At 38.6% G+C, this 14,747-nt stretch overlaps 1 protein-coding gene across 1 annotated transcript in view; it reads left to right on the forward strand.

Annotated features, from left to right (window-relative positions):
* Positions 1-383: 383 nt before the first annotated feature.
* The window catches only part of LOC139136217 (uncharacterized), a 34,494-nt gene continuing 20,130 nt past the window's right edge, over positions 384-14,747 (forward strand). Inside the window, exons 1-2 of the mRNA XM_070703958.1 lie at positions 384-753; positions 3,286-3,405. The gene's annotated coding sequence lies outside the window, so the exon portion shown is untranslated. The remainder of the gene's footprint in view (positions 754-3,285; positions 3,406-14,747) is intronic.

Here is a 14,747-nt window from a genome sequence, read left to right on the forward strand (position 1 = left end):
TCTTGCTAAAGTACACAACACCGTGCTTGAATCTCGAACCCACCATCCTCCGACAGTCCATTACTCTGGACTTATCGGGTCTCGAACTCATCATCCTCCGATAGTGAGATCGGTCCCCTTAACCACTAATAGCGAGACCGGTACCCTAACCATTCTTCCATTTCTTATGTACTTTGCAAGGGATTGTTGTGAAAAACTCAGACACACAAAAAACTGAGTCACAAACTGAGACGAGGTCAAGCATTAGTCAGCAATCTAAATTGTCCCCAAGATTTCATGGATGACTTGTTTGTATTGAGGGCGTCATATTTGAAAAACATCGCGGGTCACGTGATCATTGGTGGGGTAGAAAAGTTTTTTTATTTTCATTTCCTTGAACGACTGTCTTTTGAGTAACTACTTTTACACGTCTGTACTTTAAAATTGGCGATCCGTAAAAAGTGTTCACAACTGCAATGTCTATGACAATGTTAATACTAAGACTGGTTTTGTGTAGTGTCATCTTTATGTCTAGCGTCAAGTCAGAAGTGAGCAGGTCCACGAGGAGTGCAGACGCTGAATCTGAACCGCTGTCGAACCGTCTTGATGGCTGCCAAAGTTACCCCTGGTGTTCCTACACGTTAATATTACCGAGGGCAGATGGACAGGGATGTCCAGAACTCCACAATGCAATCCTGGACATGAAAAAAGATATGGAAGATTTAAAACGCGATATTTCAGAACTGCGGTTACTGTGTAACGGATGCAATACAGGTAAAGTGCAATAATGTTCCGCTTTCGTCCTCGTTTAATTTTTTTCAAAGTATGCTTTATTTGCGTCTCGATTGCCGTTAATTGCTTTGCCTTACAGTGTAAAAGTAAATCTGCCAACCGTTGTCGTGTGTCTTTCCGTCGTTGGGTGGAGTTACCATAACTGTAGAAACATGGAAATGTGGAATTACGGAACATGGGGACATAGAATCACGGAACAGATAAAAACAATGTGGAGAACATATTTACGATACAGCTATGATCAGTTCCTCATTCCCGTATGGTCGATTTACATAATATGCAAGCTAAATATCACGTTTGACTGAGAGTGACAGAGAAACTCATGCGTAGCATAGACCATCGTGCGAAGACCATATAAACAAATTATCTGAGTTTACGACAATCGTTTGTTGTGACTTACAAAAACTTTAAATCAAAAAGTTCATTGCTGTTTGAGAACAATAGTTGTTACGGCGCATGACCTTTAACGCGCTATAATTTGATTCCGTTGAGTCGTGAAAACCAATACCATGTTCGTGTAGTGTGGTTGTCGTGCTGCAACTATATTTCCCTCAGTTGTTTTATTCGTTCTATGATTCCATATTTCCTTATTCCATGGTTTCAGTAATTCCATCCGACCCTTTTTCGTCAACGCTTAGCTTGAATGTTTGATACTTCAATCAATACATACAATAGATTTCAGCTGTGTCCATATGCGTTAAACAGAGATCCGAACTCTCAAACTTTTACAAATCTTTTCTGATATACCACTTGTGGGGGTTCATTTTACTGCCCTTGATGTAAGAAAACTTTTCACCGGCATAGTTTTTCGAAAATCGATTTTTTTTGCTCCATAGAGTTAACACAGGGATGGCTGCCATTTTGAATTTTAAATATCGGTAAATTTTGGGTCGCATTTGTTTCTCTTGCCAAAATTGCATAGTGACCCAAGAGTTTTATTTTGGATTTAGTAAGAGAATGGCTGAATGTTTCATTAAGGATATTTAGAGCAAAAGTTTAAGTATTTCACTTTCGAGGTGCATACTACCTTAAATAAAGACCTTTTCACTAAAAAATGAGCGGCCACATTTGACCGATTACTGTCAAAGGTGGTCGGCAGTAAACTGTTGCTATTGTTTAAAGCGGGCGTGGCGCGGCGCGGCGAACATACATTAGAATACTGGCGATAACTGGTTAACAATGTACATCCTTTTATGAGGGTGACTTGTTTGCGCAGCACAGGGCTTTGTCCGTTTAAAGGTGAACCGTTCATCAAAAGAGGCCAAACGTTGCGAAATCAGTCCGGGACATCTCCAAAATGGCATGACAACTTTTCCCCACACAGATTTAGACATGGTGGGTGTAGCCTATTTCGGGTAAATCGGCCATATCAACCATGTCTATTCAATTCATGAGTTTACTTTTCTTGTTTACGTACACACTCATCATGCTCATACCTATTGGAAATCAGCAGGATGGCCATTATATCAGGTTGACAACCCCCAGTGGATTAAGATTGCTCTTTGTAAGACAGTTACGTTTCCGAATAAAGCAAGACAAATGTGTAGCTTTCACAAATTTCCCTTCAAAAAACACTAATGGTCATCTAACAGGGAAAACTACGCAGACCTAGCATAGCCGTTTGTAACGACATTCAAAACAAAGTGAGCATGTAATGACCAATGTATTCCAAATTGCTTGCCGTATAGGATGGAAACACTAACTCCGCTCCTGGCTACATGATCGTAGCGAGCGACTTAAACCGTGGAGGTAGAAGAGAACTCTTTTACATCCATGGAAAAACGCACGCGTGGCCGAAAAAATAAAACCACGGAATTTGCTTAAAGGAAGTTTCTGTCACAGTATCAGCCGATGAACAATGGTCAGCTATTAGCTCTACGGCCGGTACGAGTCAAGAGCGCTCTGCTATGACTACGCCGTAGCCGTATTATAGCCCTGTCGCACGGAGCTGACTAACGTCTGTAGCGTGCGTGCAGACGCCTGAGTAGCCCCCGAGGCCCTTCTTTCATTTATTGTCTTTGGTACGGGCAAAATTTACAGCCACCTAAATCTGTGTACGGTGATTTGTGTTCGTCCACTATGTTTCCCTCCACTGTAGAGGATAACGCAGTGAATTGAATAAATAAAGAATTACTACAATAGTTCGTGCCAACAGAATGTAGCTCGACCATTCATAGTTTTTTTCATTTCGTATGTAAGATATCCTAAAAAGTAATGATTCGTATATACCCGCCCTGTTTGTAACATGATTTATTTTCATATTCTGTAGCAAAAGAATATAATCTTTATTTCAGATCAAGCGAATTCCATGTAATAAACTCAACCTACATCTTTCTTGTTATCGATAAAACCGCTAGTAATATGTCACTCATTACAAATACTTTTTTACTGCTTCTGCAACAGATGTAAAGTCTCGTCATTAAGAGATGATATCTAGCGACAAAGGCAAAACGCAACTCTTAGCGTTTGAGAAGGGATGTTCTTAGGGAAATGTATTTTTCGTATTTTCTACAGACCCCTGTCAAAGTAATCCATGTCAGAATGGTGGAACATGCTTCCGGGCACCTTGGTCGGATACAATTTTCATATGTTTGTGCACTCGCTGCTTCACCGGTATTTACTGCCATGAGCTGGGTATGGATTTCTTTGTTTCATCTTTACTGCGAACATACTATGTATGTATGTATGTATGTATGTATGTATGTATGTATGTATGTATGTATGTATGTATGTATGTATGTATGCATGCATGGATGTATGTATGTATGCGGGTAAAGGTATATCTGTATGTAGGTATGTTTGTACATGTATTTTTGTAAGAATAGGTAAATGTAACAAACACATGTTTGTGAATGTATGTATACATGGACAATGTATACTGGTATGTATATGTATGTGCAAATGTATATATGTATGTGTGTGCGGATGTGTATATGGATGTGCATGTGTGCATTCATGTACGTGTGTATGTATGGATGTATGTATGTATGTATGTATGTATGTATGTATGTATGTATGTATGTATGTATGTATGTATGTATGTATGTATGTATGTCTGTACTCTTTGTGTGTGTGTGTATAGTATAGTATAGTAAACACCTATTGCCTGGTCAGGAAGGCTATAGCGACCGTCTATTACCCCGAGGGGCCGTGTGTTACCAGAAACACATCGCTATTCCCCGAGGCCGTAGGCCGAGGGTATAGCGATGTGTTTCTGGTAACACACAGCCACGAGGGGTTATAGATGAGCGCTACATATAGCCCGATAAAGACCAGGCTATAGGTGTTTTATAACACAGCACATGCCCATGTTGTATTGTTATATAGTTTTTAATGTGTTTTGATATTTTGCACCGCAACAATCCATTGTGACAAGTTTACTGCGCGGTGTACAGCGGTTTCAATTGTACGTGGTACCACTTTCTTTCAAAATATACTAAGCATAGGCCAAAAAAAAAAGAAGAAATGTTTCTGGTCAGCGCGCGTCACTTGAACAACAGCGCGTCACCCTTTTTTTTTCCTGGTTTGTGGCCGGCGGCTCCCCGTACGCTTTGATTCTCCCCGTTACGCTTTCAAATAGTCCCGCCATCCTTTAGTTCACACGCTCTGCGTAGCTACCAGCTGATGCATGCATTGTCTACTCTTAGCGCTCACTGCAGCTTTCAACCTGGTGGAAGGTGTGAAGTATGGTATGCATCAGATAAGTTTTCTATGTGTTGAGAGGAGCGTTAAACTGGCTGAATCGGCTTGGTTGTTCACAAATTTTCATTCCAGAACGACTATTACGCCACAAAGACCTTTAATACTCAGCATACATCGCGGAAAGTGTTCACAGAGGTAGGCGGTGTAGCACTAGCAGGGCCTTTGATCACATTCCCATGCTTTGATCAACGAAATGGATCGCAAAAGAAACAAGAGTTAACTGGTGAGGTTAATTATGATTGCAACGATGAGTTTTGTCCTAGTACGATCACGATCGCGATCGAGTTCACATTGCATAAATTTCAATATGGCGGCGGCCATGTTGGTCGACGGGTTTATAACGTGTTGACATTGATACTGGCGTTGCGTGTGGTGCCACTCTGACACGTCCTCTGAAAGATTTTACACCTGATTTTCGAGGGATTCTAGTCGTACTTAGTTCATGTCTTGTGATCATCTTGGTGGTATTTTTAAAATCAAGAATCGAACGACGATGTCCAGTGGCAGTAAAAGTTAGGGGGGGGGGGCTGGTTGAAAAAATTATCGCAATCATACCAATCCATAATCCAATAACACTAGGTCAAAATTTGTAAGACAATAGTTGTAAACATAGACACAAAACAGCACAGAACAGACAGTAAATAGACGGTACACAACAAAGTCAAAATCATGAAAGAAAGATATATGGACCTCTGGCCAAAAGACCAAGAAGTGATGTCAGGTGTTTCGAAAATAGTAAGCGCATCCTGCCCCACATGTGGCACCCGCCATATATCAATCTATAAGTCAGATAGGTAGTGGTCGCTAACTAAGGCCCAATGTCACCGATGCCATCAGTGATCATTTGTCGAAGAGAGATATTGTATTTATCTACCAGCTTGCGATACCTGCCAAAAAAGCGTTTGAATGTAGAGACAAGTCTTGCTCTGGTGTAACCTTGTTTTAATAGTTTGTAAGAGAGATGGCCATGTCTCTCTACAAAATCACCATATGAACTGCATGCTCTAGCATATCGAATAAGCTGGGAAATGTATACCCCATAAGCTGGTGAGAGTGGAATATTACTTATGAGGTGTGGAAAATTGATGATACTAAAGTTGAAATCATCTCTCTTGTCATATAGCCTAGTAGAAAGGTGACCATTAGAGTCAAATTTAAGTAAATGTCCAGATATGAAGCAGAAAAGGCGGTTTCTGTAGTTCCTTAATCTCCAATTCTGGAGGATAAATCATAGCGAGATATTTACTGAATTCAGAGTTATTCATAGAAATAACATCGTCTATGTATCTATATGTTAGATTGAAAGTTCGAGCTACAGAGACCTTTTTCTGTTTAATTAAGTTCTGGATAAATTCTGCCTCATATGAGAACAGAACAAGTCTGCAAGCAAGGGAGCACAGTTAGTGCCCATAGGAATTCCTATACACTGTTGGAAAATGTGTCCTCCAAATTCTACAAATATGTTGTCGATGAGGAAATCAAGCATACTGATAATGTCTTTCTCGGTATAAAACACTTTAGCGTTAGTAGTATTTTGACAAAATATGTAGAATTATAACCTAATACTACATATTTGTAACGGCGTGAACCGTTTTTGTAGAAAAATGCTTGGTTGATGATGTTTTTCAAGCGTTCCTTTCAATTTATTATGTGGTATTGTGGTATACAATGTGGAAAAATCGAAAGTTTTAATAGATGTTATTTTTGAAACAGATCTTGATTTCAAATTTTCCAAGAGTTCCTTCGAATTTTTTAATATCCACATTTGATTTATACCACTCCGAGAAAAGACAACATCACAGTATGCTTGAAGTCCCCGTTTAACAGTACAAAGAACAGAAGTCAGTATCTTCGATAACTCTGTTGTTGAACATTTTGAAGATCCTGCGATAAACCTAGCTTTGTAAGGTGTTTTGTGGAGCTTTGGTATCCAGTATAAGCTAGGCAACTTATAATGGTCATCCTTTATTGTAACATTAAAATTATCCATGAATGACTTATGGTTTGCCAAAATTTCAGATTTGCTGAACATTGATTGTCTGTAAGTGGAGTTGGTGGAGTTGGTGGAGTTGGTGAAATCTATCCCTGTGATGAAAAATTATTCGTGGTGTTTGTCGTTCAAAAATGATATAAAACTCAATTACATTTGAATTGTGTAAAGCTTAAACTTGTGAATTTTCCTCTCTTTGTTGGCAAGTTTTGACAATTTATTAGCAATATATGTATTAATGAAACTCCAATCAGACGAACCATTTCTTGCTCTCAAAGTTTCAATCTGAATCTTCTGTTTTAATTGCAATTGTAATTACAATACTGTGATGACTTATTCAAGTGTAATAAAGAGTTTCCATGATGTTCAAACTGCACACTTGTGTGTTACCATTGCATTTTGTTGTGAGTGTACATGTATGTGTGGATGCATGTGCAAGCTTACATCCATATGCAAATATAAATTAATGATATGCAAATGATTATGCAAATTAGCCGCTACGCTTTGACGCTTTAACTCACCCTCCTCCCTCCCTTGAGGAGGAGAAAAAAAGAAGAAGAAAAAAAAATCCGCGTCGCCGCACCATTTTTTAAAGAAAGGCCTGACCAGAAACATTTCTTTTTTTTTTTTTGGCCATACCTAGCGACATCCTTAGTTGCACTTTTAATCTTTTCCGTCGATGAGCTGTTCAAGTTCCTACGCTGTTTGAATGTTGGAAATGTTGGAAAATCTGTTTTAGACAATGTGTCGTCACCTATCCCGGACGCACATCACGTTATAGTCACCCGCCATTGTTGCAAAGCTGCAGACGACACTACGGTCACGTGACCGGGCACTTTTCTAAATTTGGTCAGAACTATTTCCCTAGGGAAATAGCTTTTCAAAAAATACCCTCTGACGTCACTTTTGTCGATCCGATGGGGACTAGACGTATCTATTTTCTCGTCACGTGACGTATTCTGGCGAATCGCGACACGGAATGAGCATGTGGTGTGTTATAATATAGTATAGTATAGAATAGTATAGTATAGTATAGTATAGTATAGTATAGTATAGTATAGTATAGTATAGTATAGTATAGTATAGTAAACACCTATTGCCTGGTCATGAGGGCTATAGCGCCCGTCTATTATCCCGAGTGGCCGTGTGTTACCAGAAACACATCGCTATTCCCAGAGGCCGTAGGCCGAGGGGTATAGCAATGTGTGTCTGGTAACACAAGGCCACGAGGGGTAATAGACGAGCGCTATAGCCCGAATAAAGACCAGGCTATAGGTGTTTTACAACACATCGCACGCTCATGTTGTATTGTTATATAGTTTTTTAATGTGTTTTGATATTTCGCACCGCAATAATCCATTGTGATAAGTTTACTAGGCAATGTACAGCGGTTTCAATTGTACGTGGTATCACTTTTTTTTCAAAATATATTCTAAGCATACCTAGCGACATCCTTAGTTGCACTTTAATCTTTTCCGTCGATGAGCTGTTCAAGTTCCTACGCTGTTGGAATGTTGGAAAATGTTGGAAAATCTGTTTTAGAGAATGTGTCGTCACCTATCCCGGACGCACATCACGTTCTAGTCACCCGCCATTGTTGTAAAGCTGCAGACGACACTACGGTCACGTAACCGGGCACTTTTCCAAATTTGGTCAAAACTATTTCCCTAGGGAAATAGCTTTTCAAAAAATACCCTCTGACGTCACTTTTGTCGATCTGATGGGGACTAGACGTATCTATTTTCTCGTCACATGACGTATTCTGGCGAATCGCGACACCGAATGAGCATGTGGCGCGTTATAGTATAGTATAGTATAGTATATTGGTATAGTATAGTATAGTATAGTATAGTAGAGTATAGTATAGTATAGTATAGTAAACACCTATTGCCTGGTCATGAGGGCAATAGCGATCGTCTATTACCCCGAGGGGCTGCGTATTACCAGAAACACATCGCTATTCCCCGAGGCCGTAGGTCGAGGGGTATAGCAATGTGTTTCTGGTAACACACGGCCACGAGGGTAATAGACGAGCGCTATAGCCCGAATAAAGACCAGGTTATAGGTGTTTTATAACACAGCACATGCTCATGTTGTATTGTTATATAGTTTTTAATATGTTTTGATATTTTGCACCGCAACAATCCATTGTGAAAAGTTCACTGGGCGATGTTTCCACAGCGGTTTCAGAGTTGTACGTGGTACCACTTTCTTTCAAAAAATATTCTAAACATACCAAGCGACATCCTAATTGCACTTTAATCTTTTCCGTCGATGAGTTGTTCAAGTTCCTACGCTGTTGGAATGTTGGAAAATGTTGGAAAATCTGTTGTAGAGAATGTGTCGTCACCAATCCCGGACGCATATCACGTTCTAGTCACCCGCCATCGTTGCAAAGATGCAGACGACACTACGGTCACGTGACCAAGCACGTTTCCAAATTTGGTCAGGATTATTTCCCTAGGGAATAGCTTTTCAAAGAATACCCTCTGACGTCACTTTTGTCGATCCGATGGGGATTAGACGTATCTATTTTCTCGTCACGTGACGTATTCTAGCGAATCGCGACACGAATGAGCATGTGGCGTGTTATAATATAGTATATAGTATAGTGTAGGATGGATGGATGGATGGATGCATACATGCATGCATGGAACATGGATATGGATGGATGGATGTGTATTTATGTATATATGCATGCATGTATGTATGCATGCATCTTCCCATGTAAGTATCCATGCATGGATGCGTGTATGCATATATGCATCCTGTATGTGTGTATGTCTGTATGTATATATGTAACTTTTTAAAATGTCGAAAATTTGCTTTGTTTTCATTTTGTAAGCTGCGAAGGCTTTGCTATTTAAACGGTTGGATTATTTTTTACCTTGACTTTATTGTCGCCTAGACTAGAGCGAATGCGGGTTTCAGTCATGAAAGTCGTAGTGCTTTTGTAGTCCAAGATCCTACCCGTAGCCCTATTCTGAACAGTGCTGCCATCCTATTGTCAGCGGTGTTTGAATATGAAAGCACGAAAGTTTGAATAGTTGAATCAGTCGTTTATCTGTTGTCAGTGTTTGACCCATGCGAACCTGATTCGTGCTCCGGTGCTGAAGTTTTCTCACAACGACCGATACATGACGTATCCTAATCATGCCGAGATTGCTTCAATGGCTACCAGACTTTAATATTTTATTGACCTCTTTACCCTAAGGAAAGGTAAACATCGTCATACATAAAGACTTTAAAGACCAAATACAATGAGTAGCCAAAAAAACCCCCAAAAAACAAATAAAAACCAGCAAAAAAAAATAAAAGTACACACATAAATAGAAGACAAACTGGAAAGAATATTGGTTTGTTCATTGTTGTTGTTTGTTAATTATCAGTTGCAGGCACTTGTTAATGTACACTGCTATTGGAATGTATAGTTTCTTTACATTCATCGTGAATTTTGATAATGATTGAAATGATGGGTGTACTGATTGAATAGTATTGTATTATGTGTTTCGTTCTGTTTTATAGTATTAACAATTAAATAAGAAATGTATCTCGTCTTCAATGTGATTATGTGGACATCTTTTGCAAATTCTTTCATTGATGGGGGTTTTATATTGTCTTCCAGTTTCTATGTGAAGTTTATGGTTACTGAATCTGAATTTTGCTAAAGATATTACACAACTTTTTTTTGACTATTGATAATTTACTATCTGCACAGATATCCTGAGAATTTATTATTTGGGATTCTTCCATTTTAGTTAAAAGTGACTCAACTTTGGTGTACCAGTTGCCTTTGTTGTTTTTATTCACTATGACGGCTTACTTTATCGATGGGTTTTGGCTATTTAATACTCTATCATAATATTTGATCAGTTGAGTTTGTACAAACGTTTAATGAGTATCTCCCTAGCTCATTAAATATTGCAATCTTTGGGGTATGGCAATAATTGCAATACTTGATCAGTAGTTAATGACACTAAACTTTACGTAGATTACTTCCAATTTGTATGTCATTAAAACCTACAAAATTTCAATTATGGCCAATATGAACGTAAGAAAGCCCGAAAATCGTATGTAAAGCATGCTGTCATCATGTATATATAGAAAACGCGATAAAGTGAACTTTTTACGCCTGTTAAATGCAACGAAAATTTTCAAATACGCTTTTTAGTACTTTGTGCCCTGTGGGCACAAGGTACTAATGTGATGGCGCGGCCCAATATGGCCAACATAGTGGGCCGTATGCTGTGGACGCAGGTATCTCAGAAACGCTTCAGTAACTTTTTCTGAAATTTGGTCTGGTGGTCACTTGGGCATGTATCTCAAACTTTCTTTTTTCTTTTTTGATTGAATTATTTAAAGTCACTTTTTTAGCTTTTTTCTGAAAACCACTATTTTCAATTTTCCTCAAAACCACTGATTTGATTATTGTGATGTTTGGCATGGGTGTTCGTATAGTTGAAATGCCGTCAGAAATGTTCAAAATTTGGTGATACATGCCTTGCATTATTTTTAAACAATATTTTTATCCATTTTTATTTTATTTTACTTCATTTTGACTCACTTTCGCTAAGCTACCATCTGCGCATGCCCACAACTGTAGGACAAAATCTGAGTTGAAGAATCGAAACAGACGCCATCTTGTTTCTCGGTATGGGCACATTTTTTACGTTGTGAACGTTTCACTGTGTATTTCAATACGATCTATAGTTATGAAGTTGACAGTGATGCACTTTTGCGGCTGTCGTGTTTTTTTGGTACGAAAGGCCCCTTTGATCGACTGAAGAATGATGGCCTCCGTAGGCGATAAACACCGGTGCTGGCAGGCGTTGGGGAAAAGCAATTTCTTCCACTTTTACTGTGTCAAACAAAGTGCGTCAAGGTGGCATCATGTCTCCCATACTTTTTAATGTATACATGGATGACCTTAACAAGGCTTTGTCTGCCTGTGGAATCGGTTGTGAAATAGATGGTACAATGTTGAATAATTTATCGTACGCAGATGAAATGTGCTTAGCAGCGCCCTCTATCAAGGGTTTAAGAAAACTACTCAGAATTTTGCTGAAGAGAATGATATTGAATATAATGTATTAAAAACAAAATGTATGTGTTTTAAATCTCGAAACAAATGTAGAATTATTCAACCAATTACCCTTAGGGGTTATAGTATTGATTTTGTGTCAAAGTTTGTGTATCTTGGTCATGTTTTTACATTAGACTTAAAGGATGATGATGATATCGCCTCTCAACGTAGGGCATTATGTGGTAGAGCAAACTTACTTCTGAAAAGTTTCGTAATTGCTGTTTGAGTGTTAATTAATTAATCGCAATCATACCAATCCATAATCCAATAACACTAGTCAAAATTTGTAAGACAATAGTTGTAAACATAGACACAAAACAGCACAGAACAGACAGTAAATAGACGGTACAAACAAAGTCAAATTCATGAAAGAAAGATATATGGACCTCTGGCCAAAAGACCAAGAAGTGATGTCAGGTGTTTCGAAAATAGTAAGCGCATCCTGCCCCACATGTGGCACCCGCCATATATCAATCTGTAAGTCAGATGGTAGTGGTCACTAACTAAGGCCCAATGTCACCGATGCCATCAGTGATCATTGTCGAAGAGAGATATTGTATTTATCTACCAGCTTGCGATACCTGCCAAAAAAGCGTTTGAATGTAGAGACAAGTCTTGCTCTGGTGTAACCTTGATTTAACAGTTTGAAAGTTACGACTTTTTAATACTTTTTGTAATAACATCTATTGTGCTCAACTTTGGTGTGATTTTAATGTTTCGTCCATTCGTAGCCTGCACGTTTGTCACAATAATGCTTTGCGCAGGTTTTTAGACTTATCGCGAAATGCTAGTATCTCAGCTGCCTTTGTTGAAAATCGTGTAAATAATTTTCCAGTCTTTAGAAGAAGACTTGTGTACAGTCTTGTCCGGAGACTGCAATGTACCGACAACAGTCTTGTAAGAGTTTTACTTTTGTCAGACTGTAGGTATTCTGGATTGCAATCTTATTGGAGACAGCTTCTGTATCGTTAGTCTTAGAATTGCTTTTTATTGTCTCTCAGGGTTCCTGTTTTTTAATGTGTGTTTGTAATCTGTCTGTACTTTCTTGTAGTTTGGTGTTGTACTTTTTTAGTGTAATGTGTAGCTTTTTTTTGATTCTATGGATGGTCCTTGTACCTGTCTGAAATAAAGTTTAATAATAAAAAAAATATCAGTTCTACTGAGGAAGTAATCCACTGGCCCGTGTAGGTCAGGGGCTCACTTAGGGGAGAACCACTTGATTTCAGGGGGGGGGGTATGGAGGATTTTGAGGAAAAAAAATTGTCACCAGGTGAAATAAAAGAAAAAAATTAAACCTGTAATGGCTTGAGAAAAATAATTCTCATAACAGACAGAAATAAAAAGGAATTGTCACAATGCTGTTGAAATGAGCAAATTTTGGAAACTTATTCTCATGTATTCTTTGCTGGCATGCTGCCAAGGCACGCAAATGTTTGTACCACAAGTAATTCTTATGTGTTTTTTTCCAGCACTTATGATATAAGCATTCACTACTTTACACCTCAGTGCACTCGATGTTTTCCTTCCCTTTTCTGACCCAAGAAATCATATTTCAGGATTTCTGTTGCAATATCTCAATGGTATAGGCACTGAATATCTAGATGGGACTATTTGACTTCTGTAAATTGTGAAAATTTAAAACACAAGATAGGAGTCAATAAACTAGTGTTAAACCAATACATTATTCTCTCAATATAAATATGTTAGAAAGATTACAAGTTGACAATGAAATTGAGGAACAACAAATATAATGAAATACAATGTGTGAGCCTTGTTTCTCTGACCACAAAAGATAACATCTCCCCTGAGAACTTAAAAGGAATTGACTGTTTTAAAGAAAAGCAGGTATAGTACTGATCACAGTTGATTTGCCAAAAAGTGTTCTATAATTTAAAGTTGTATATATATAGACTTTCCATTTTGTTTGTCATTTGTTGGAATGTAAAATGAATAAATAAAAACATCCTGTGATATGTGAAACACTGGCTTAAATTTGAAAAATTGCACTGCTACTCCATTTGAAAAAAAATTGATGCAGGTCTGACTATAGAAATAAAAAAATGCTGTCTCTCTAACAAAAAAAAGTTCCCATACCCACTTCCTGCATACCCCCCCCGAAATCAAATGGGTCTCCCCTTAATATGCGCATGCGCATATAACAAGTTAGCGTTGTTTTTCAAGGACGTTGAAAAATCAAACCGACACCATCTTGTTTCTCGGTCAGGTGCGAATTTTGACGGTTTAGCGTGTATTTGATGATGTTTTTGACGGTATAGCGTGTATTTGATGATGTTTTGTAAATATGAAGTTCACAGTGATGGTACTTTTGTTGCTGTCATGTATTTTTTGGCACGAAACGCTCCTTCGATAGACTGAAGAATGATGGCCTCCGTACTCGGTACTCCCCATGGCCCAGTACCGGCAAATCCATTGCTTTAGCGAGGCAATCCCACCGGCGGCCCGTACTATAATAGCTGGGTGAGAGCGAGGGAATGCTCTGTCCTTCTACCTCCGGCCTCCATGTCATAACAAACTAGCGTCGTTTTATGTTGATGTACTGTCCTTTCGACACAGCGATATTTTTTAGTTTTCTGTTGCTTATTTTGGGTTATTTCGACAGTTGTGCATTGATATCATTTTTGACTTCGATCGCTAAAGTGTGTGCTTATGTGACCGATTTACTAAGGAAGTACGCGCACTTCAGAATCACGGCATGATCCGACATGGTAATTTTGCATGATCATCAGATCATACATGATCCGAGATTGCACTTTAGCAAGGTCTAGATAACTAATGTTGTTTGTTTCACTGTCGTTTAATACCTACATTTCCACTAAAAGACCATTAGAATTTCCTCCTGGCTACTTTGAATCGTGCACTGGCATGCATGTTGTTGTCAACATCACTATGCTTGAATGTACTGTAGACTCTCATACTATGAATATATCGACTGTCACTGCATGTGTGCAAGTCACTCCATATCATATCAAAAAATGTAGTATTGCGACGTTTGAGCTGCCTGAAGCCAGAATTTACAGTTTACGAGAAAGTTATCTTACATGTAAAACTCAGTTCTACTGTAAACAAAATACAAGCTATGTTGTATAACTATCGTGGATTGCATAATATTTTGTACCTATCACCGTGTCAGAAAATCAGAAGGAAACAACCAGTCAGACCAACTGTGGTCAGGATGATACT

The sequence above is a fragment of the Ptychodera flava genome, chromosome 7 (assembly GCF_041260155.1).
Source record: "Ptychodera flava strain L36383 chromosome 7, AS_Pfla_20210202, whole genome shotgun sequence".
NCBI classification, from domain to species: Eukaryota; Metazoa; Hemichordata; class Enteropneusta; family Ptychoderidae; genus Ptychodera; species Ptychodera flava.